Source organism: Bos indicus x Bos taurus, chromosome 20, assembly GCF_003369695.1.
Source record: "Bos indicus x Bos taurus breed Angus x Brahman F1 hybrid chromosome 20, Bos_hybrid_MaternalHap_v2.0, whole genome shotgun sequence".
NCBI lineage: Eukaryota > Metazoa > Chordata > Mammalia > Artiodactyla > Bovidae > Bos > Bos indicus x Bos taurus.
This window is the reverse complement of record NC_040095.1, coordinates 35,460,612-35,469,088: the sequence shown is the minus strand read 5'-3', so window position 1 is coordinate 35,469,088 and position 8,477 is coordinate 35,460,612.

Below are 8,477 nucleotides of genomic sequence, written 5' to 3'. Positions count from 1 at the left end.
ACTAAAGTATCATCCAATTACTACATCTAGTTCCAAGTCAGGACTTCTGAGTGATACAACAACTTTTTTCAGTCAGTGTAGCTCTTCATGCTTAGTTAAGACTAATTTATCAATCACCAAGACATTCAGTATATAACAGTAGACAAAGAATATAGATAACTTCAGTGAAAGAAGTCTCAATTATAAAAAGAGGAGGATTGGGAAAACACACACTCTCATGAACATAGGCATCCACTGGCAAATTATACATAAAAGACATAATTCCCCTGGGGTGGGTACGAGACTTGGGGGTGAGAACATAGCTTAGTCTAATCAGGGGGAATCTGAGAACACTGGCTTGGAAATGGGAGTACTAAGAATTTTCTTCCTTCTTTCCAGCATCATGATCTGATAGTGCTCTGTCAGTAGAGAAGTAGCTTAGTCAACCAATCTGGCAGCCTCTGGTTTTCTTTTCTTGGAGGCTCTTCATTCATTGACATATCTAGAGAAGTTTTCCTTTCCAAGGGCGACATAATTTTAGCATCCCTGATTCTGTGCGTGTGACCTCAAAGAACCCTAACCCTAACCCTAACCCTAATGCTACAGCATTTCAGCTGTCAAGACTATGGTCGTGCAGGATTGGGATGTCTTTGGTGACACAGTTCCTTTATAGGCTTAGGTATCATCAAGACATTTGACTAGTCACTTCCGCAGGCTGGGAACTTTAGAAAGAGAGCCCGTCTCCAGTTGTATTGGAGTCTAGGAAGTTCTATGGTCTAACAGCAGACCTCTGTTGTATTAATAATATTATCATCCCCTTAGACCTTAATGTCATGGATGCTACTTTCATCTTGGCTTCTGCTACTGGACAGCTTCTGATAAGAACTTGGAGTGGAATGATTTGTTCCCGTCCTTGGTTCCATCACAGCCACACTTGTTTGCTTTGTCAGGTGGGAACGATTTCATAGGAAGTATTTAGGAGTGACCTAAGGGAATAGGCTTGTCTTTTGCCCCAGCTTTACCTCCTGTCTTTACTTGTATGAACCTTAACTTGGAGTCAAGTATTTGGTCTTTGTAACATTGCCGGATTCCAGGCATTTTTCTTGCCATGCATATCCAGAGAGAGCCTTCTAAGTAAAACCATACTTTCTTCTGTTGTCAGATGGGACATTTCATCTGAACATTGTTGCTTCATTGTAGGACCTTACTAGAATCCCAAATCTTGAATTTTTCCTTCCATTTTTCCTGATGCACTTTGTAGGCACAAGCCTGAGTCCCAGCAGACCATTGCTCTTCACCTCATCACCTCTGCTCAGACAAGTCCATGTTTTAGGTTTGTATTTTACTGCATCCCACTCCTGGAATCAAATTCTGTATCCATTATGAATCCTCTTGTGGAATAAACAGAAAAGCTGGTTCAAATTTGCTTAAGCAATAAAGGAATTTATTTGCTTTTGTAACTCGAGGTTCAGAGATAAGGCCAACCTCACAGTTAGCTTACCTCCCCGTGGGATTCACCCACTGTGCTCTTTCTCCTTATCTGCATCCTCAAGTTCTTTCCATTTTAGGGGCAAGACGGCTCCAACAATCCCTGTCTTTATATCTTTATCCTCTGATTCTGAGAGGAAAAGCAGAGAAAGCAACTTTGATACCAAGATTGCTTGCTAGAATCCCAACTGGACTATTTAGGTTATGTAGCTCCCTTAAACCACTGGGGAGTTGAATATGTTTAGCTTAAGTCAATCAGTACCCATCCCATGGGTGGTATGTGGTAATAACAGACATCAAATTGAAAACAACAGACTATTAGAAAGGGGAAAGAGGATTCTGGGTAGACAACTAATAATATTCCATCACCAGCCCTCTTAAACTTTCTACTAAGCCTTTTAAAAATAACTTCATGTTATCTTTTTTTTCAAAAGATAGCATTAATCTGTATTTTAAATTATCTTATTTATTACATGTCTCTCTTTGAAGAATCTCAGTCTCCATGAGAACAGTGACCTTATCCATCTTATTCATTTCACTTATAATTCAATGGCTGGCATTCAGTGAATATTTGCTTAATGAATGAATGAAGGCATTGCATTTATCCTGCATCTCTGAGACCTTACAGCATAATGTCCCAAACCTCTAGGGTAGGCATACTTTACTTGAGATGTTTGGGATTAAAGCTTCACAGCTGCTAAGTGAATAGCCAAAACCTGAACTCCGGCTTGCTGATCCCACATATCGTGCATTTCTGACTATCCCAAGCTGTTCTTGTGTGCTAAAATAAGCCCTCAGAGTCTTAGCACAGCTGCATTCAGAATACATACAGGAAATACATAAAATATCATGACAGCCAATGTCCAAATAGTCATTTGAAAGATAAAGAGGAGTCTAAAACTGGCATGAATTGATATTTATTTTTCTGCTATTAACTACCAACATGCTCTGAGTGAAAATCATATCTGGCCTAATGCCATATGAAAGAATGGGATTGATCTCATTTTCCTATGGCAATTTCCTATAAGGCACATTATAATTTTGTTTACTGCATGTTGCCTCTGTTGAAGATAAATCCTTTTTATCCAATAGAGTAGTCTGATCAACAGAGCGAAGAATCAATAGTAACTGACTGTTTACTATGAGCGAGGTACTTCATTCATTCACCATCCCTTCACTCATTCATTTACATCTTTCCATTCTTACACTTTTATTGAATATTTATATAGTACCTTCCATGTGGCAGGTGTCATGCTAAGGGAGAGAGAGACAACAGTTAGCACAGTCTAGAGAAACACTGTAGTCCATCGATTAAGGTAACAAACTCTGGAGTCAGAAACATCTGAGTTTGACACTTGGTTCTGCTGTGACCTGTGAGATCTTGAACATATCTTGATTGCCTTATCTGTCTCTTTAATATGCTTCATTGCATGAAATTATTCTTTGATTCAGAGTTGTGCAGCTTGAGTGAGATAATATAAATGCTGTATTTGCTGTGTCTCACACATAGTAGTTTCTCAATTAAATGTTATTTTAAATTACCAGATGATCCCTATCTTCAAGTTGCTAATGATGAGTGAAGAAAACAGACATATATGTCTTTACACTTAATTTCAACCAAACAATCTGACATAAGTGTTATTTTTCCCATTTTATAAGCAAGAAAATTGAGAATTTCAATAATTTGTTCAGTTCAGTTGTCGTTCAGTCGTGTCCGACTCTTTGAGACTCCATGAATCACAGCATGCCAGGCCTCCCTGTCCATCACCAACTCCCAGAGTTCACCCAGACTCACGTCCATCGAGTCAGTGATGCCATCCAGCCATCTCATCCTCTGTCGTCCCCTTCTCCTCTTGCCCTCAATCCCTCCCAGCATCAGAGTCTTTTCCAATGAGTCAACTCTTCGCATGAGGTGGCCAAACTACTGGAGTTTCAGCTTTAGCATCATTCCTTCCAAAGAAATCCCAGGGCTGATCTCCTTCAGAATGGACTGGTTGGATCTCCTTGCAGTCCAAGGGACTCTCAAGAGTCTTCTCCAACACCACAGTTCAAAAGCATCAATTCTTTGGTTCTCAGCCTTCTTCACAGTCCAACTCTCACATCCATAATTTGTTCAAGGCCTCAATTAATAAGTAAATGAGGTAGATGTCAAAATTCAAAGATGCCTGCACCCGAAGCCATTTTCTCTCTAATTGTCTGCATGAGATATTGGGAGACAGTAGTTCTAGTCCTGATTTCAGTCCAGTGGTTCTCAACCTTGAAGAGCTTTTGTAAAGCACCAAATGCCAGGACTCTGGGCTTCCCATGTGGCCCTAGGGGTAAAGAATCCATCTGCCAATGCAGGAGACATAAGAGATGTGCATTCAATCCCTGGGTCAGGAAGAGTCCCTGGAGGAGGGCATGGTAATCCACTCCAGTAATCTTTCCTGGAAAATCCCACAGACAGTGGAGCACGGAGGGTTACAGTCCATGGGGTCACAAAGAGTCAGACACGACTGAAGCAACTTAGCACACACACATGCCAGGACTCTGTTGCAATTCAGTTAAATCAGAATATTAGGATAAAGGCTGATCAGGCATCAAATATTTTCAAAATCTCCCAAGCAGATTCTAATGGCTAACCAGAATTGAGCCCTACTCTTGATTATATTCTTTGCAGCCAAAGATGGAGAAGCTCTATACAGTCAGCAAAAACCAGACCGGGAGCTGGCTGTGGCTCAGACCATGAACTCCTCATTGCCAAATTCAGACTTAAATTGAAGAAACTGGGGAAAACCACTAGACCTAATTTGATTTAGGTATGACCTAAATCAAATCCTTTATGATTATACAGTGGAAGTGAGAAATAGATTTAATGGCCTAGATCTGATAGATAGAGTGCCTGATGAACTATGGATGGAGGTTCGTGACATTGTACAGGAGCTAGGGATCAAGACCATCCCCATGGAAAAGAAATGCAAGAAAGCAAAATGGCTGTCTGAGGAGGCCTTACAAATAGCTGTGAAAAGAAGAGAAGCAAGAAGCAAAAGAGAAAAGGAAAGATATAAGCATCTGAATGCAGAGTTCCAAAGAATAGCAAGGAGAGATAAGAAAGCCTTCCTCAGCGATCAATGCAAAGAAATAGAGGAAAACAACAGAATGGGAAAGACTAGAGATCTCTTCAAGAAAATTACAGATACCAAGGGAACACTTCATGCAAAGATGGGCTCGATAAAGGACAGAAATAGTATGGACCTAACAGAAGCAGAAGATACTAAGAAAAGGTGGCAAGAATACACAGAAGAACTGTACAAAAAAGAGCTTCATGACCAAGATAATCATGATGGTGTGATCACTCACCTAGAGCAGGACATCCTGGAATGTGAAGTCAAGTGAGCCTTAGAAAGCATCACTATGAACAAAGCTAGTGGAGGTGATGGAATTCCAGTTGAGCTCTTTCAAATCCTGAAAGTTGATGCTGTCAAAGTGCTACACTCAATATGCCAGCAAATTTGGAAAACTCAGCAGTGGCCACAGGACTGGAAAAGGTCAGTTTTCATTCCAATCCCAAAGAAAGGCAATGCCAAAGAATGCTCAAACTACCACACAATTGCACTCATCTCACATGCTAGAAAAGTAATGCTCAAAATTCCTCAAGCCAAGCTTCAGCAATACGTGAACTTCCAGATGTTCAAGCTGGTTTTAGAAAAGGCAGAAGAACCAGAGATCAAATTGCCAATATCCGCTGGATCATGGAAAAAGCAAGAGAGTTCCAGAAAAACATCTATTTCTGCTTTATTGACTATGCCAAAGCCTTTGACTGTGTGGATCACAGTAAACTGTGGAAAATTCTGACAGAGATGGGAATACCAGACCACCTGACCTGCCTCTTGAGAAACCTGTATGCAGGTCAGGAAGCAACAGCTAGAACTGGACATGGAACAACAGACTGGTTCCAAATACGAAAAGGAGTACGTCAAGGGTGTATACTGTCACCCTGCTTATTTAACTTATATGCAGAGTACATCATGAGAAACGCTGGGCTGGAAGAAGCACAAGCTGGAATCAAGATTGCCGGGAGAAATATCAATAACCTCAGATATGCAGATGACACCACCCTTATGGCAGAAAGTGAAGAGGAACTAAAAAGCCTCTTGATGAAAGTGAAAGTGGAGAGTGAAAAAGTGGGCCTAAAGCTCAACATTCAGAAAACTAAGATCATGGCATCTGGTCCCATCACTTCATGGGAAATAGATGGGGAAACAGTGGAAACAGCGTCAGACTTTATGTTTTGGGCTCCAAAATCACTGCAGATGGTGACTGCAGCCATGAAATTAAAAGACGCTCACTCCTTGGAAGGAAGGTTATGACCAACCTAGATAGCATATTGAAAAGCAGAGACATTACTTTGCCAACAAAGGTTTGTCTAGTCAAGGCTATGGTTTTTCCAGTGGTCATGTATGGATGTGAGAGTTGGACTGTGAAGAAAGCTGAGTACTGAAGAATTGATGCTTTTGAACTGTGGTGTTGGAGAAGACTCTTGAGAGTCCCTTGGACTACAAGGAGATCCAACCAGTCCTTTCTAAAGGAGATCAGACCTGGGTGTTCATTGAAAGGACTGATGCTGAAGCTGAAATTGCAATACTTTGGCCACCTCATGCGATGAGTTGACTCATTTGAAAAGACCCTGATGCTGGTAGGGATTGGGGGCAGGAGGAGAAGGGGATGACAGAGGATGAGATGGCTGGATGGCATCACTGACTCGATGGACATGAGTTTGAGTGAACTCCGGGAGTTGGTGATAGACAGGGAAGCCTGGCATGCTGTGATTCATGGGGTCGCAGAGTCGGACATGACTGAGAGACTGAACTGAACTGAAGTGAACAACTCAGTAGTCTTCCAGCCTTGACAGTCTGATCCTTCTCTGTGAAAGAATATGAAAATGTTAGTCTCTGGGTCATGTCTAACTCTTTGTGACCCCATTGACTATAGCCCATCATGCTCCTGTGTTCATGTAATTCTCCAGGCAAGAATACTGGAGTGGGTTGCCATTTCCTTCTCCAGGGGATCTTCCCTACCCAGGGATCAAGCCTGGGTCTCCAGCGTTGCAGACGGAACCTTTACCATCTAAGGCACCAGGGAAGTCCTATATAAGGCAGCAATTGTTAGGATGAGATCAGCCTGATGAAGCTGAGACATTTCAAGACTTTCTATGGGACTGGGGTTCCATAGTCACAACAGTGTACTTTAAGGGGAAAGCCAGTGTGGGCAGAAATCCCTTTGTCTCAGGCCATAGGCATGGTGTTATAAGACGTAGCACAGTACCCACTTGGCATACCCAGTGGCCGTGTAAGTGCTGGTGAAGGACGGTGGTGAGAGCTCAGTCTCCTTCAATGGTGCATTGACAGATCAACAGCATCCTTCACACATGCTGGAGGGAGCAGCCTGGGAAATGTCCCAAATAAATGCAGCTGCTCTTTGTTTCTGGAGAGGATGCCAATAACATTTTGTTCCTTGGGGTTCTCAAGAGTGAAACTGTGTGCATAGCTATAAAAACAAACAAACCCCTCGGGATAATTATCATACTAACCAATATGTCATATAGACATTTATTTAAGCTAATTAATCACAGCTTGTATTTTGAGCTATGTTCTCCCAGACTTTATATTGAGATATTCAATGAAGGGAAGAAGAAGAATTTATTAGGGGATACCCTCTGGGACATTTTAGTCAAAGTCAAAGCTTCTGTGGCTCCCTAAATAGGGGTCATTTCAGGAACTCATCCCAGAATCTGGTAAATCTAACTTGCTCACTCTCTGATGTGTTCCCCTTAGCAGTTCTGTAGGATACATGGTCAGGTATCACTGTGCTTATTTCACTGAGTTGGAAACTGACATGTCAAAAGGTTAAGCGACTCACTCAGTGACTAGAAAATGCATAGCCTCCATTCAAGCATACATCTCTGGATTCTCAATTCTCAGGTTATTCAGTTGAGTCAAGAGGAAATTATACTACTCAGGCACACCATAGATGAGAAACCAACCAACCAAATGAAAGCAGAGACATTCTAGTAAAAACACTGGCATTGGATTCTCGTTACTGACAAGCTAAGGTTTTACTACTGCACTCTCTCTCTGGAAACCAAGAAGAACATGTACCAGGTTAGTAAGTGGGAGCCAGCCTCTGGTTGGGTCAGATCTTTCTCTTTTCTCTTTACCCCACTCCTGTCTCAACTAGCAAGCGATGCTGAGACTCTATGTATCCAATTTCTGGCATAGGACAACTAACCCAAAAATGTTCCTTAAAGGTTGAATAAGAAAATTTCTATCCGTGAAAAGATAGTTGAGAAAGAGACATCACAGCTAAGCATGGGTGTGAGAATTCTCGAGGCCAGAATATATGACTCGGGCTCCGACAGAGTCTGCAACAATGATGAGTGTCCTAAAGTGCTTACCATGGTACCAGACCCTGTTCTAAGCATTTTACATATATTAATCCACTTAATCTTTAAAACTCTATAAGACAGGTATCTATTACTACCTCAATTTTTAAAAGGAAAATAAATGAAGAATAGAGAGTGTACGTAGTTTGCTCAAGGTCACACAACTCAGAAGAGAAAGAATCGGCCTCTGAGTTTGGTGTCTTAATCAACGTGCTCCTAGTTCAAGTATTAGTCGCTCCGTCCTGTCTGACTTTTTGCGACCCCATGGACTGTAGCCTGCGAGGCTCCTCTGTCCATGGGATTCTCCAGGCAAAAATACTGGAGTGAGTTGCCATGCCCTCCTCCAGGGGATCTTCCCAATTCAGGAATCAAACGCACGTCTCTTATGTCTCCTGCATTGGAGGCAGGTCCTTACCACTAGCGCCACATGGGAAACTCACTCAGTTGTATTCCAACTGTTGCTATCCCATGGACCGTAGCCCACAGGCTCCTCTGTCCTTGGGATTCTCCAGACAAGGATACTGGAGTGGGTAGCCATTCCCTTCTCCAGGGTTTCTTACTGACCCAGTGATTGAACACAGGTCTCCTG